At 37.7% G+C, this 18,095-nt stretch overlaps 1 long non-coding RNA gene across 1 annotated transcript; it reads right to left on the bottom strand.

The window, feature by feature from the left end:
• Positions 1 to 16,557: 16,557 nt before the first annotated feature.
• On the bottom strand, positions 16,558 to 17,488 carry LOC149831563 (uncharacterized). The gene is made up of 2 exons (XR_016433034.1): positions 17,092 to 17,488; positions 16,558 to 16,992 (listed from the first exon to the last, which is right to left on the bottom strand). It is a non-coding gene; the product is annotated as an uncharacterized LOC149831563 (long non-coding RNA).
• Positions 17,489 to 18,095: the final 607 nt, after the last annotated feature.

Here is an 18,095-nt window from a genome sequence, read left to right as displayed (position 1 = left end):
AAAAGCTAATAGGTGGCATTCTTGAATCAATACAACCCCAATTCTGATGTCATAAGCATTGGTCTCGACCATAAACTCCTTGGAAAATTTTGGTAATGCTAGCACGAGAGCCTCACTTATGGCCTGCTTGAGTTTTTCAAAAGCCCATTCAGACTTCTTTAACCAAACATTATTCTTCAACACCACCGTTAAGGGAGCAATAATAATATCATAGTTCCTCATGAACCTTCTATAATACCTGATGAGTCTAGAAATCCTTTCAAGGCCTTGATGGATGAAGACTTAGGCCAAGAGAGCATGGCCTCGACCTTCTTGGGATCCATGCTTACACCTTGTTCGTCTATGATATCACCGAGGTAGGACACCCTAGGATGTTGAAAGCTACATTTGAACCTCATGGCCACAAATTGGTACTCTCTTAGGGTGTGTAGAACCACTCTCACATGTTCCAAGTGTTCATTCTATGTTAGGATATAAATCAAGATGTCGTAAAAACATACGACAAAATTGTGTAGCATTTGTTTAAACACCTCATTCATCACTCGTTGGAATATGGTCGGGGCATTTGTCAAACCAAAAGATGACTATAAACTCATGTTGACTATCATGAGTCTCGGATTTGGTGATAACCGACACACAAATCAATCTTCATGAAGAAGAGGGATCTATGCGATTCTTTGATCAACTCATCTTTAACCAGAATAAGATGTTTATTCTTCATGGTCACAACATAGAATGCTCTATGATCAACACAAAACCTCCATGTATTGTTCTTCTTTCATACCAAAAGTACCGATGAAGAGTATGGGCTAGAGCTCGACCGAATCACACCACTTTCTAATATTTCCTGAACTAGACACTCAATTTCATATTTTTGAGAATGGGCATACCTATAAGGTATGACGCTAACATATCCAATAGTCGAAATTAGGAAAATGTGGTCATCTTGGGACCTTGGAGGAGGTAGAGAAGTGGGTTCCCAAAATGCATCCTCTATTTTTCAAAGTTTCACACAACCTTTTCTGGCCCACAAAGACAACACATGTCCCAAACGATATCCACCCCTTTCATTGACAACACATATAAGTCTAGTTTGAATATTGACCCTTGGAGGTTTAGCTCCACATCAGCACACACACTTGAGCATTTTAGATGACTGTCATCTCTAACCATGTCATAAAAAGGGGTTGTTCCTTGGCAATGCATCTCATAGTTTGTGTGAGGTCTTCTCGAATGAAATTATGGGTTGACCTGGTGTGTATAAGAACATCCACCTTATTTTGCAAGAGTCCTTCCATTCTCATTGAGTTCAAGACTAAGACACCAGCAAGAGCGAAATTTCATGGCTTTAGCCTTCACTCTCACCATCATCACAATTCTCAAGGATTTTTTCTTCAATTTTACTCTCACTCTTGTATACCACATACATTCTCAACATTTTGTACTTATGACTTGGGGTCCATTTCTCATCACAATTATTACAAAGACCCTTATTTCTCCTATCAGCCATTTAGACAAAGCCGATATACTCAGTCTAAACATTGAAACCAAAATTTATCTTGGTTCCAAAGTCTTTGACTGGGTTTTTGTGGACGTACTCTTCAGGGGGTCGATTGAGTTTCTTTATGAAAGACAACCTTTTATTTTTTTTCTCAATCATTGTAGCCTTTATAAAACCTTCTTCGAAGGCCTGAGGGTCCATGGGCATAAGCTCAATGCTTAGGTTGTCATGAAGTCCACTGACAAAGGGTCCTATCAAAGTGGTTTCAAACTAATCTTTTCACATGGTGGATAAGTCCTCATTTTTTGCTTGGACTGACCCTTTTTGTTTTATGTTTTTTATCTCTACACTATGGTTAGTGTAGGGAGAGGGTCCAAATCTCCATAGGACTTTCCATTCAAATTTGAACAATGTTGGTCTTTCATGGCATTGTTCACACCATAGAAACCATCTAAGCGCCTCACCAACTAAGAGAGTTGTGGCACATCCTAACCTACTCTCGAGGAGAATATTTTGGCTAAGAAAATATTGCTTAGCATTATACATCCAATCATGCAAATTTTTTTCCTGAGAAAATGGGGAAAAAAATCTTTACCCACACTCTGATTCACCTTTCCCCCGAAGTCCAAAATTTAGGAACTTCCTTTTTAGGTTGAATTCCCATTCTCACGGCCAATCCATGCTCCCATTCAACGAGATGCTTTCTCATCATCCGATGTTATTTTTGCAATGTCTTGGTCTTGAGTATGACAGTGGGTTGGGGCTCATGGTCTTCATCATAAAACACATCCACAACTGCTGCAGGCTCATGATGGAATGATTTTAGGTGAGATATATAAACACATGGTGAATTTTTACCTCTTCGAGGAATGCCAACTGGTAGGCTAGTTTTCCTACTCGTTCGTCTACCAGGTATGGTCTATAGTACTTCGTAAGGAGCTTATGATAGTCTTTCCCAAAAGAGTCTTTTAACCTTTAAACCTCCATTTTTAGGCACACCCAATCTCCTACCTTAAATCTTCTATTGGAACGACCTTTCTCGTAGATCTGCTACAAGCACTACTGGGCCTTTACAATATTTTGCCTCAAGGTGGCAATAATCTCATTTGGCATTTTTAAGTCACGATCAACCTCGGGGAATGCAGTACTCCCATGCTCATATACAGCCATGGACAAGGAAGAAAACCTGTATAATGTCTCAGACCACCAACAACTCTGATTTTGAGTTTGGACAATATCTCTGCTAGAGTCATATTGTCCTCAAATGAGCATTGATTGCGATCTATTGGTGACATTGTTGGTTCATCTTGTCCTTGTTTGGTAATGACCCTAACTTCCCTAAGGTTAATCCACAGGTCAGAGATGGCAATCGACCTTGGTTTCTGAATTGCAACTTGAGTCTGCTCTTTCTCAGAGCACAATGGACCCAATAGCTACTCAAGTGCACTTGCTGATAGGCTTTCAACAAGTTGGGTCTAGGAGTCCGGACAGATCGGCTAATGTCCTCCATAAGCATCTCGTTAACCAGACCTGTTCGGGTAGGAGCATTGGTAGGTTCCGCATAGCCATGCTACTACAAAAACACTAAGAGAACTGGTGCTCGTTCCAGTAGTTAGAGCGGGGCCCATCAATGCCTGGGTCGACCGCATGAGCAGCACCACCAACTGTTGGCTTATGAAGAGCTTCATTAGGTGGGGCCCATCCCACTTCATCACCATCATGGCCAAGAGCCCACTATGTCATGCAAAACCCATAGTGAATGCCCCCCCTTTTACATGCATCATATTTCCTTACCTTCTTAAATTAAAAAATCTCCCTTCCACAAGCCTCATGTTTGACTAATTTTCCATTTTTTTTTTGCAGCCTGTTAGAATCAATATGGAACAATTTTGGAATTCTCACATTCGTATTGACTTGATTGAGTTTAGATCAAACGTATATACAACAGAAACCCTTGATTTTAAGAGAGATCATAACAATATTCCTATATGAAATTCCTATCTATATGGAGAGCTAGCTGACAATAAGATGAATATCGTTATTGTGGAAAGATTTAGAGGATCCTTATCTTGCTAACACTTCCCCTCAAGATGACAAATGAATATCATGAACACCCATCTTGAAGAGAAGATAGTGAAATTGCACTTTTCCAACAACTTTCTTGAAAATATCCACATGTTGATGATGTGTGGAGACATAACCAGTTTTGATTAGAACAGACGAAATCTTCTCATGAACCAAATGACAATCAAGATCAATATGTTTTGTTTATTGGTGATCGGCGAGGTTGGCTGCAATATGTAAGGCAGCCTGATTCTCACAAAGCAATATGGGTGGAGTAGAGAGGAGGTGCGTTGATCCTGCAGAAGAGATCTTAGCCACACTAGTTCACATGTAGTAGTGGCCATTGACTGACCTCTGCTGATGAACGTCAAACTGTGTTTTGCTTTTTTGTTTTCCACGATAATGGACTTATACCAAGGAAGGTGCAATAGCTGGATAATGATCTTCTTGTATCAGTATAATTAACTTGCCCAGTCAACGTCACAATAGGCCTTGAGATCCAAAGAACTGGAAGAGGATAAAAGAATGCCTTGACTTGGACTCCATTTAAGAGATCGTAATACTCGTAGTGTTGCATCAAGATGCGGTTTTTGAGGTCCATTAACCAAATGACTGAGCGTATGCACGGCATAGACGATATCTGGATGAGTGATCGTCAAATAAATCAAGCGGCCAATAAGGCAGCAATAAGAGGTTGGTTCATGTAGTAAAGCCCCATCGATAGCTGATAATTTTAAATTTTGTTCCATGGGAAACTCCACAGGCTTTGCGCCAAGGAGGCCTATCTCATCCAGAATTTCAAGAGTATATTTGCCTTGCAATAAAAATATACCTTGCACAGATCGAGCAACCTCAATGCCAAGAAAATATTTTAAGGGACCCGGGTCATTCATGTGAAAATGTTCATGAAGATGAGTTTTGATTTGCTGAATAGCAACTTTATTGTTACCCGTGATGATAATATCATCCACATAGACTAAAATGGTTGTGAGAGAGGTGACTTTAGAGTATGTAAACAATGAATAATCGACCAGAGATTGGCAAAAATGAAATTGCTTGATGGCATTAGAGAACTTAGCAAACCAATTTCGAGGAGCTTGCTTAAGTCCATACAAGGACTTATTGAGTTTACAAATTAGATTCTTCTCCCCCTGACTTGAAAAACCCAGTGGTAATTTCATATAAATATCTTCAAGCAAATCTCCATGTAGGAAGACATTGCGAATATCTAATTGGTGCAACAACCAGTTTTGAATGGCTTCAATGGCTAGATCATGTGAGGATCACATTGAGGAGTAGGAAGTAGTGATTGAGTAGTAGAAATCATGGCTGCACCGTCAGTCTGATCATGAGAGAATGTACGAGCGTCTCTTGGAGATTCTTCTTGTAGGACCAAGGAAAATGTCTTGGCAATGGTCGACGAGGGATCCATTAACAAGACTGACCACAAATGGCATTGTAGGAGTCATTGAGACAAATTAAGAATTGCATGACTCATTCTTGTTGCTATTGATCAAAAAGAGCTTTCAGGGCACCACATGAGCACGTTGGAGGCGGCTTGTATGAGAGAAGCTCATCCCACAGTGCTTTAACCTTAGAGAAATATGTTGCAACATACATAGAGTCATGATGATGGTGAGAAATAGACTTATGTATATGATAAATATGAGGGGCAAAACTTTTAGTAAAACACCACAATGAGCAACTGAAAGGCTTGCGACAGTAAGGAAGGACCGTCGCGCCACACTGACTTATTGGAGAAATAGGTCTGTGAAAATTATTAAAGAAATAGGCCCGCACAAGCAGATCGAGCTGGGGAATGCGTTTCTTCACAAGACGGCCAAGAGGATGAAGAAGTGTGCGGACAAGCACCGCTGACCTGATGGGTTCCGTGTTGGGGACCAGGTGTTGGTGAAATTCTACTTGGATTGCACATGCATCTTCCGTAAAAGGCACCACAGACTGATAAGAAAGTGTGAGGAACCATTTACCATCACCAAGAAAGTGGGCAACCTAGCGTACAAGCTGGATCTGCCTCCAAACTTTAAAGTACACCCAGTGTTCGACATGTGCAATCTGAAACCATTCCATGCTGACGAGGGGGATCCGGAACGTAGCGTGCCACAACGTGCACCTATCTGGAAGAGGGCTCTGGCAGCATAACGGCCTGAGAAGCGTCTCAACAAGATTCTTTGCCACAAGGTCAATTACTTGGGTGAAGCGAAGAAGTATCTGGTGCAGTGGGAGGAGACAACGAAGCCGACGTGGGAGCTAGCACTCCGGATGAAGAGCTGCTACCTAACAAAATTCAGAGCATACCACAAAGCAGATGGCGCTGAGGGCATCACATGATTTGAAGGGGAAAACCTGTTCTCCTGCGACCTACTTTGTACAGTTGTATCGAGAGTCTATTTTGCTTTGGTTGAGTCTTCATGTAAGTATCGAGTCACTTGTAACTTTCTCCGAGCCACCCTTGCACTTTGGTTCAGGTTGATAAATACCCTGAAGGGTCAGCTCGTAGATCTGAACTGTAAAGATCTCTCAGGAAAAGTTATGAATGAATGCAAATGCGAAGAGCTTTCTTTTGTTCACTTTCATTGTGATTGCTTTTGAGTTATTGCAATTTCTCTCCCTCTCTATTCTCTCACTCTGTTGCACTCTCAATTATCAAAACTTCTGTAGCGACAAACGAGCGATCAAAAGGCTTGCGGTGGTAAGGAAGGACCATCGTGATGCACTAGCCTACTCAAGAAGTAGGCCCGTGACAAAGGGTGCCTTGTGTCAAACCGGGTCACTCAAAGTATAACCCAATATGAAATATCTAACATGAGCCCAAGCCTAACACCATGTGGTTTAGCTCAATTACCAGCCTTAGTGGGGGTACAAATACCCGGATCTCTTTTGGGTTAGCAGAGGAACCAATGGAGTTGTACGAGAGTTTTGGTAAGAAGAAGGTTGGCATCTGAACCTGGGGCCAACCCTGACTCAAAATACACAAATGCAACTACGGGAATTGATGGAGATGCTTGTTGGTGTGCAACACAAATAGAGAAGGGCATCTGCTGGAAGCACTCCAAGGACGAGGAGTTCTCCGTCGCTTCATGCTATAGATCCAACTTCACACCATCGATGTAGTGGCTGCCGAAACAGGTATTTCATGGAGGATTGCCACCACAAAGTTTGGCTTTTGATTGGCTCGTGATTTACGAAAAAAGTTAAAACATAACATAACCTAAAGCAAATGGGGTTCCAATTGGCGAGCCAATGCAGGTTGTGTGAAAGGGAAGAGGATAGCATTGAGCACGTATTTAACAATTGTGGATGGTTCAGAAATATATTATATGTATTGGGGAGAGCCCTCCACCGAATAGAGAGCAATCTTGTTTCCCATGCGACTTGTTTCTCAACCATCGTAAGAAAACAACAGGTGGCAAATGTGACTTCAAGTGGAGATGTTGACTACTAATTGCATGGAGGCAAATTTTGATGCAGTTATCTTCGAAGGGACCACTTTGGATATTCATTTGGTTCACAACAGGATATGTAGGGAGCTTCAAGGTTTAAAAAAGGCTAAGGCACATACTGATTAAGAGGGTGGGTCAGTTTCTGCATTGTTTTCCCATTCCGGTGTAGTTGCAAACCGGTTATGATTGGCAACTCATCAATCCCATGATCTTGTATTGTTTATCTGGTTTATATTTATAATAAAAATATTACTACCTTTCTTCTCAAAACATAGTGTCGATAGAAATGGGTCAAGCAGGCTTGATGAAATATGTTAGGATCTGCATGTTTTGAGCAAGGGCTGGGCAAGTTATAACCCATTATTGAGAGGACCAGACTTGTGCAGGCTTAAGATCACCGAACCAAATCTTAGCTTATGTTTACAAAGTTGAGCTGCTCTTAATCTTGAAAAAAGGTTAGGCTAACTAGGTTTGGTATTTGTTTAGGTATCTTAAGAGTGCATTTAAATAAGATGTTGGTTAAAGGAATTAAAGAACAAATACTAATCCTCGTTAACAATTCTTAGAAAATAAAGACAACAGGAATACAAGTAATGTGTGAGTCTAGGCTCGAATTTAATCAAGCTGGCACTTGAAAACCGATCGGTTAACCTGCCCCATGTTGACCCCTAGGTATGAAATCGAGGATTAATTAAGATGTTGGAAGTAGGGAAGTAAGCAGGTTGGGTCTTATAAGACCCCATTTTGAAACAAGCCTTAAAGTTAGACCCAATCTAATGAGGGTCGGGTATGACTGAAATTTGTGGATCCAATCTAATTCTAAAAATTATATCTCAATTCCAATTAATCATTTCAAGTTGAAATAAAAACAAAAACTGACCATATAGTATGAACAAATGACACATTTCCTGAAATGCTCATAATTTTTGGAAATCCGCCTCAAGTCCAAATTTGTAAATGCTTAAATTTTTTAGGACATTTTTACCCTTCACACTGATGAACTTTCTAACATGTGAATCTCCTTTAAGTAACGATTATAAAGGAGGTGAAGAAATTCACATATATATAGTACACCATTCACGAGCTAGCATATGAGTCTCATTTAAGTAAGTGATCATCAAGGAGGTTTTCAAATGTGTGAAAAAATTCCCATATATATAGTATGACATTTGCAAGCATCCATATGAATCTTCTTTAAGTAATTGATCATCAAGGAGGTTTATAAATGTGTGGACAATTTTGCATATATATAATATGACATTTGTGAGCTACCATGCGAATCTCCTTTAGATAACTAATTGTCAAGGAGGTCTGCAAATGTGTGTGGAGATTCACATATATATAGTACAACATTCGCGCGCTACCATTTGAATCTCTTTTAAGTAACTACACCAACACATTTGCAGACCTCCTTGATGATCAGTTACTTAAAAGGAGATTCAAATGGTAGTTCATGAATGTCATGTTATATATATGTGAATTTTCTCACACATTTGCAAACCTCCTAGATGACCTGGAGATTCACATGGTAGCTTGCAAATATCGTACTATATATGTGTGAATATTTTCACATATTTGTAGACCTCCTTAATGATCAGTTATTTCAAGGAGATTCACATGGTAGATCGCGAATATCATACTATATATATGTGAATGTCCACACACATTTGCAGACCTCCTTAACATTTAGTTATATAAATGAGATTCACATGGTAGCTAGCGAATGTTGAACTATATATATGTGAATTTTTTCACACATCTGCGGACCTCTTTAACAATTAGTTTTTTAAAGGAGATTCATATGGTAGCTCATAAATATTGTACTATATATGTGTGAATATCCCTACATTTGCAAACTTCTTTGATGATTAGTTACTTAAACGAGATTCACATGGTAACTAGTGAATGTCATACTGTATATATACATATTTTCCCACACATTTGCAAAGGCTTCAAATCGCAAAAAAAAATGATGGACACATGTTCGGCATGCTCAATCTGCGTCGAATGCCCAACACGTCCGACGATTAGGTACTACTATATATATATATATATATATATTGATGCATAGGAGCGCAACCACTAGTGAAACACTGCTGCCTAACATCTTTTCCCCATAAAAATGTTGTTTAGTGTCAAAATCAATGAAAAAAGTCCTTTAGCGGAGGTTTTGACCACCATTAAAGGTCCCAGCGAAAAAATGGACCGTTAACTGCGGTGAAAACTAACACTAAAGAGATTTTTTAAAAATAAAGCGAGCATCTTCTTGGGGCTTTAGTGATAGTTTTGGCTGCTTGCTAAATCCCCACTTTTATGTGATTTTGATGTTGAACAACATTTTTGTAGGGAAAAGATGCTGAGCGTCAGTGTTTCACTCGTAGCTGCACACCTAAGGGTTGTGCAACTACCATTCTCTCTCTCTCTCTCTCTCTCTCTCTCTCTCTCTCTATATATATATATATATATATATATATATATATATATATATATATATATATATATATGTGTGTGTGTGTGTGTGTGTGTGTGTGTGTGCACCCTAACTTGGATATCTTTCTCCGCCCCTATTTATAATACCCAAGATGTGACCCATTTTTTTATAGGTTTACATTTTGAATTCGATCAAACTCTTGAATTTACTAAAATTGCGTCTGGTTGTGTATAATCGATTTGGGTTATCGGGTTTGGATATGCATGCACAACTTAGTAATACGGGTCTGGATTGGGTAAAATATGATTGCATAAATATTTGTGCATTAAGCACCTGATTGCTTTCCATCAGGCCTTGGGTCCCACAACTGAGAGGCCCTGTCCCCAAGATGAAGGGTTAAAAGTTGCACCTCACTTTTTCACTAGTTGCACCCCTAGTTGAAAGTTGCAATCCCAACTAAAAATAATAATTTTATAGAATCCATTCGGGTTAAAGTTAAGCAAATAAATAGTATGGAGAACTCATATAGATGCAATATAAAAGTACATAGGATGTGATTTAGCAAACCGGTTTGCGACAGTCCACTGAGGCATACGTCGATAAGCGGTTGGCAGCTATCCCCTACACTCCTTTAGAGAGAGAGAGAGAGTTTATGGCAATAAAATCTGGATCGTCCAACTGTGGATAAGTTGATGGTCCACATAGACAATCCAATTATCCACAGTTAGATGATCCAGATTATATTGCCATAAATCTCTCTCTCGCTCGTTGGCACATCTAACCTCATATATGGGACCAAATTACATGATTCATTTAGTGGTGGTCTGCTTTTGGATCTTCTAATTCTAATGCATACGCCCACTTTTTAAAAAATCTGCAACTTACATCTCACCAAAATTTTATGATCTAAAAATATATATATTATTTTATTATAAGAACAGAATCCAATGTCGATCTTTGTCAATTTGGTCATGTTAAACATATCTACATTATCAGATTAAGCCAAAAGAACTTGCACTTATTAAATTTTCAGGTCAACTGCATGTGTGGTGTGTGCGTGCACGTGCACGTGTGAATCCCATTCCTAACCGGCCATTCTAATGCTACGGCCCTTACTAGGGGTGGACATCGGGTTGGCCCGGCCCAGACCCATTTAGAGATCGAACTTACATGTTTTCAGTGCGACCTGACCCGGAGATGGCCCAACCCATTTACTAACAGACCGGGTTCTTAACAGACTCAGGTCTGAAGAGCTGCTCATGACCCAGCCTATTGGCTCAATGGGCCAGTGTAAAGAGGGAAACCCGGCCCAAACACATTTGTCAGTTATTTTTTTAATAAATTTAATTAATTAATTCTTATAAAATTAGTGCAACTAATTAGGTAAATAATAATAATTAAAAAGTTCTCATGTGCCTGACTAATTATCTTTCTAGTTTTCATAAAATTAATGCAATTAATTAAGTAAATAGTAATAGTTATCAAGTTATTATGCGATTAGTTAAATTTTTTACTTTTTATATTATTAGAAAATGCAAAAACAAAAATCTTTCTATTACTATTTTATTAAAAGCAACAAGATTTTTTCTTGCTAGAAAAGAGTAGTTGCTATTGACCCTCATCCTTATAGAAAAAGAAAAAAAGTTATTAGAAGGATAATAAGATCATAAGACATGTTATCTACACTAATCGAAGGTGAACCATCACCCCATTTAGATAGAAGAAGAGAATCACATTCCTAAAATGCTGGCGAGTGACTATTTGACACCTTCATTAGCGATGCTACTTTCCTTTGAAAGGGATCCAAATCCAAGCCCAGATTCTAATAATATTTGATGGGGTAGCATTGAAACCAAATCCAAAATATACTTGAAAATAATGAATAATCCAGTAAAAAAAATGATGAAAATGAGGATCTAGAATACCGACCAGAGATGAAACACCAAGCCCTTATGACCTGAACTGATCACATCCTAACACCTTAGCCCATCTGACTTTTTTCAGCTATACCCAAACCCGAACCTTGACCTGAATAAAAATGGGTTGAGTCGGTCCAATTAATCTTACACCCCATTAAAGAATGGGTCTATTGAAGACTCAACATGATTCTATGCTACTCGATATATACCCAAACCCATTAACTTATATGGATCTATAATTTCCATTCATACCCGAACCCAAATTAAATTTGGTCGAGTTTGGTCAAAGTTTAAGACCTGACTAGAACCAGACTGAGTCAAATGATGATCGAATTGCTCATGCAAGGCATGGACTTGGTTGAGGTTGACCTATACATAGATGAGCTGCAAGAGCTGCACCACTTTCTGCCATATCTTAGGTGAATATATACGAACATGAGTCTAAATACACCTGTTTTTGGCCCTACTACATGTTAACTGATCTCTAAAATGATTGACCTGGCCTAGACCCATTTTTTAGAACACTCATAGAGATGCAAATTCACACAAACTCTTTAATTTTCACAATACATTTCGTAAAGAAGCAAATAAACGTCTCTTGATTTTGAAAATCTTTTGATTGTGATATAGTTGAATGGGTTCAGTCAGATATAGTTATAGTTGTATTACGAATAATTTTGGGTCAGACAAACTTGGATTGGGTTGTTCAAGGACTTATGTTGGGTTTCACATTGATAACAACCCTAGTCATCTTTGTACGTAAGTAAGGGCGGATAACTGGTCGGGTGGCTCGATGGGCCAATCCGACCCCTCCCGTCATGGGCTGGGTTTGGGTCAAGCTTTTAGTTGATAGGTAATAGCCTGGTTGATAGGTAAGTATCTCAGTTATAAATCTTGCCTCTAGCTTCATCAATAACTATGAGCTGGATATCCTCTAGAATGCCTTGCCTCTGCATGCATCTCGTTGTTAAAGACATATGTATAATGGTGAGATTCTCTGGCCGTTAGATATTACCATTAAAATACTTTAACGACTATATTTAATGGTTATAAGATCTCGCTGATATAAATCAATAACGACGAGATCTGGATCTTGTTGTTATAGGGTTTTACTCTAGAACAATGATAGTTATGATGCCATTATAGGATTTTACTCTATAATTGTGATAAGTATATTATTGTTATAGGGTTTTTATATTTCTCTCTCTCTCTCTCTTCACTCTCCCTTTTCACACTGCTCCTCTCACCTTCTCTCTATCTACCTGAAACCCTGTAACCATCAGATTAGCAGGTGCCACCTTGATCTCCCTCACTCTGCATCTCAATTTCCTTCCAACCATTGGAGGACTCACCCATTGTCAAAGCATCGCGCAAAGCAGTGAGTGTGCACTTTCCCCTCTCTCTGCTTCTCTCTCAATCGATCCCTTCAGGTGAGGCGATCCTTGCTTGAGCCCCCTATCTCTTAAACGTTACTCGCCCGAGCCTCCCTCGTCTGCCTTAGCTCCATGGATGTGTCGTGCTCTCAAATCGGTGTAGCAGTTGGAGAGCTTGCCAAGGGATTTGAGAATCCAATTGTTGAGTTTGACCATAAGGATGTGGGAGGCAAAGGAGGACGTGGAAGATTAGAAGGAGGGGTTTGAGGGTTAGGGTTTGGTGGTATTGTTGGGAGGCAGAGGAGGAGTGGGCGTTTTACAACTCTATTTTTATTCGGTATGGTGTTTACAGGAAGTTTGAAGGAGAAATGGTTGACATGGGAAAGAAGAAAGGATGGATTTTAGGAGAGAGAAAGGGAGAGGGAGGGAGGAAGATGTTGGAGTGGGAGATGATGGTTAATCAAGTAGAGGAAAAATACTACTAGAGTATGGAGCATGGAGTTCCAAGAAGGATATTTGAAACAATGACATAGTTATCGACCATGAAAGCAGTACTTTTCATTAAAAACAAAAAAGAAAAAAAGCTTTTGAAGGCTCAATGAAATATTAATAGAAGGTGCCATCTTTCATTCAGGTTGAAGAAACTAAGAGAAAGGGAAGACTTGAAAGTTCACCATAAATTGTGAAACAAACCAAAGATTGTGTTTAGTAAAAATGAATGTTGTTTGAATTGTATTGAACTGGTCTGAATCAACTTATTTGTATCAAATCAATTCTTCACTAATTTTTGAGAAAATCAACTGAATCAGTCTTTTAGTATTTAGCTTTTAAAACTATAGTATATATTGAATGCATACAAAATTCAAATGTTTTGCTAAATATTTGTTTATTTATGATTGAACTTTAGGGTTTTTTTATGTTTTAGTTTTTGTTTTGGTATATTCTATTGTATGAATAAATGCTAAATCCAAAATTTTATTCTGACTAGAGTTAAGGTTTTAATAATACATGTTTATTTATCCTTTGATTTTAGGATTTTTTTTGTGTTAGCATTGTATCATGTATGTGTATTTTATTGTGTGAATGAAAGAAAAATATGTTGTTTTCTTTTGTTTTATTTAGGATTATAAAGTGATTTGATGCACCTATTTTTTGCAAAGAGGGTTTAAAATGTATGCATGTTTGTATCTATGGTATCTTTCTAGTTATCACTTGAGTTTTTTTTTCTTTTCTTCAAATTGATTTATTTATATATAAATTGATTATATATATAAATTGATTTATATATATGTTGATTTATATATATAAACTGAACTTATATATATACCACTGATCAAAGATTCTCTTGTTGAATATAGTGGGGTCACCGTCTATGAATATGGATCAATCGTGGATACATATTCTTAACAAAAGTTTAGAACCTTATACATATGAAATTTATCAATTTCTTGAAGCGTCATGTGTTAATGTTGATTCTGTTGCTCGGATGTGATGCCGATGTCAAGATTGCAATAATAACAAATTTAAAGTTCTACAATTAATGAAATTACACTTGATTTGACACGATTTCAGCACAAAGTATATTCAGTCTCATGTAAGTATGAGCTAAACCCACGTAGATGCAGTGCATGTACATCATTAAGAGAGTGAGGATAGGATAGAGGTTCATGATTGAGTTAAAAAAATGTTGGACAACATTGGATATAGCTTCAAATGCTGATGACCGACACAAGCCCCTTAAAGACTTAATGGGTGATGTCTGGAGTGATCTATATTGAGGTTCTACAAAGTTAATAAAACTAACTTTCATTCTCAAGTTGTTACGTATCAAAATAATGAATAATTAGAGTAATAGATCGTTCGATAAGTTGATTGATTTTTTGAAGGAGGTGTTGCCTGAGTAAAAAAGATTGTCAAACTCTTACCACAAGGCAAATAAATTTATGAATCACACCAGCTTTGATTACGCAAAAATATATGTACTCATGAAAGTCTATGCACTTTTCTAAGAGGAGCATGAGAATAACAAAACATGCCCAAAGTGTAGTGCTTAAGATAGAAACCAGACAAAGGCAAAGGAAAGAAAGTTTCTCAAAAAGTGTTATAATATTTTTTCTTAAAATCAAGATTGTAGCACTTATTCATGATAATAAAATTAGCATCAAATATGTGGTAGCACAAGACCTGATGTGAAAGTGATGAGAACATACTAATTCATCCATCATATTCTGTAGTGTGGAAGGAATTTGATAGAGAACATATATTGCGTACAACAAAACCTCGCAATGTTCATCTCGACTTAGTGAGTGACAGTTTCAATCAATTCAGAAATATGAATCAGTCATACAACACGTGACCCATAGTATTATTGTCGTCTAATATGCTTGTATGGATGTGTATAAAAGATTCTTTCATATAGCTTTGTATACCCATCCTTGGGGTAAAGGCACTTGAAAGTGACATAGATATTTACTTGCAATAGTTAATCAAATATTTGCAAGAGTTATGGGATGAAGGCACTAGCACAAATGATGTATTAACTAAATAGATATTTCAAATATGACTTGTGATAATGTAAACTATCAATGATTTTTCAATATATGCCAACTTATCAGGATGGTTTACAAAGAGAAAATTTGTGTGTACAAATTGCAATATCGATATAGGGTTACACAACTTGAAGTTTGGCAAGAAGACGTGTTACATGGCACACTATTGATTCTTACCATATGATCGCTTATGGCATTGTCAAAAGATAGAGTTTGATGGTAAAGTGGAGCTTAGAGGGCCACCAAATGAATTATCTAGATCTGAACCAGATGTACAGTTAGATAATGTTACTGTTGATTTTAGAAAACTATAGGTTGGTGGAAAAAGGAAAAAACATGATAACCAATATTATCTAAATTGAACAAAAAAAAAATATTTTTTCAACATCCATGTTGATCATCACTGAAACTAAAATACAACTTAGATGTAATGGATGTTGAGAACAACCTAGCGACAATATCTTATATACACTGCTCGATGTGAAAAAAAAACACACAAAGGATAACGAAAATGCATGAAAAGATTTAAGACTCAAAAAGATTGTATCTATATACACTATTTATAGTCTTTGGTTATATTATGTTACACATTACAGTCTTTAGTTATTCTGTTATTTCCTAATATGTATGACTTCTCCTACTGTGTGACTAGCCATGTAGCTCACATCTTCTTGTACAATGTATATTGCCTTCTGCTTTAATGGTATTTTGAATTGGGAAAACTTTATGATCATCTAGGCTTATTCTAATGCTTTCATATATCAGTGCTGATAGAGTTACTATCATTCTCATTTCCTTTTTTGTTACATATTACTGATAGAGATCTCTGATTGCATATTTCCTTTTACATTCTTAATCAGGTTGGGTCTTCAATAAACCTGATGTAATATGTTCTGGTCATGACAGGTTCGGGATTCATCTCTGATCGGTATTCCAGATCCTCATTTTTTGTACTGTATTCATGATTGTCATGTATATTTTGAATTTGGTTTCATCCCTACCTCATTGGATATTATTCCAATCTGGACTTGGATTTGGATCCCTTCAAAGGGAAAGTAGCTTAGCTTGGATGAAGGTGTGGAAAACCTATTCACTCACCAGCATTTTAGGAATGTGGTTTCCCTTCTTCTATCTTATGATCTTATTATCATTTTATTAAATTTTTTCCTTCGCTCAAGAGAGAGAGAGAGAGAGAGAGAGAGAGAGAGAGTACCATCAAAGGGAAGGTTCGGTTGAGAAATCAATATCTAAAGAGCTGGACCAACCATACAACATTTGATTTGTCAAATTAATAGGTAATTATGAATAGTGAAACAAGTTTGTATTATGAATCCAGTACATGATTTTAGAGAAACAAATTTCCAAAATAATTTTAATTTATTGCAATTTATTGGCACTTACAAGGTTGTTGTAACACAACCATGACATTGTATAGCAATCCAATTTATTCAGTTACCGTCTGCATGTTATTACATAGAAACGTCCCGTTTACCCTATACTGGGGACCTGAATAACTGTCCCATCCCTCTTGCTAACCCAAACCCATACCCTTTCGCAGTCAATATTAAGAATTACCTTTGAGCCTTCTTTAACAATAAAGGCCTTCACATTAGGGTTCTCCCTCTCAATGGTGGTTGCTGCAATTTGCCCATTCGCACCTACCAATTCTGGCCAAGAGCTCTTACCTGCAACTGAATTGTTTCATCTCCCTCGCATTAGCATCACATGGTCCAGCAGAAAAGCAGCAAAACAATGAAATAATACAATTGCTAGTTACTGTAAAGCCATACAACTGCACTGAAATTGGGGCAGTCCAAATCTGCCCCACAAAGACCCAGACTTGCTGAAATGGCCCAATCAAGATCTAGGCACGGCGGGCAGCTCTAGGATAGATGTTTGATATAGAGGGCTCCTTGTATTACGTCTTCTAGGAATTGATTACTCATCAATTCTTTTCATGTTGTAATTCTTCCTATCATGATATTAAATATATTATTCTGTTCTTTCAACAAAAAAAGAATCAATATATTTAAAAAAGAAAGTAGAGGAAGCGGGTGACAAGGAGTCACCACAACTCGCTTACAATACCGCAATACAGAACGACTCAGCAGACGAAAGAAAAAAACATCATACAGACGAAAGAAAAAAAAAGAAAAGAAAAGCTATGCCGATATAGAAACGTATGTGTACATGACTCGCCGGGTTCGACATAGTTTTAAAAAGATATTGAAATACGTTTGTGTGTGTCCATATATATATATATATATATATATATATCAAACATAACAAAATGTTATTTTTCTGAAAGAATAAAGTGGCTTTTTTTCTAAACAAAGAAGGGTAATAAAATGTTTTGCTCTATTACTAATGTAATTCTTGATTCTATGATACCATATAGGGTGTTCTTTTCCATACATTTATATATCAAAAGGTGTCTACCGTAATTCATAAAAGGTTTTGTCCGCTGCCACGTGGTCTGAGTTTGGGTCCCATTCTCTCCAGGTGGCAGCCACATGGCTTGGGTCAGGGTCAGGGGTAGGGGCCGGGCCAGGGCAAGTAGTTAGCAAAGCATTTGCCCGAGCAGTGGGGTGGTTTAGATACAGCTGGAAAAAGATAGCCATAGATACCCTGATAGGCATCATTACCGAATTTCTCAACGAAGAACAAAATGAAGACTCACCTACATGACATGAGTAACTTACAATTTACAGAACAAACCTTTTCGTTCTGATGCAATACACCTATATATGTGACATGAATAATATATGGTCATCAATCCATACCTTCGCAAATG

The sequence above is a fragment of the Nuphar pumila genome, chromosome 7 (genome assembly GCF_984573655.1).
Source record: "Nuphar pumila chromosome 7, dmNupPumi1.hap1.1, whole genome shotgun sequence".
NCBI classification, from domain to species: domain Eukaryota; kingdom Viridiplantae; phylum Streptophyta; class Magnoliopsida; order Nymphaeales; family Nymphaeaceae; genus Nuphar; species Nuphar pumila.
Note: the sequence above shows the minus strand (reverse complement) of the source record. Positions and strands in the feature narration are given on the sequence as shown.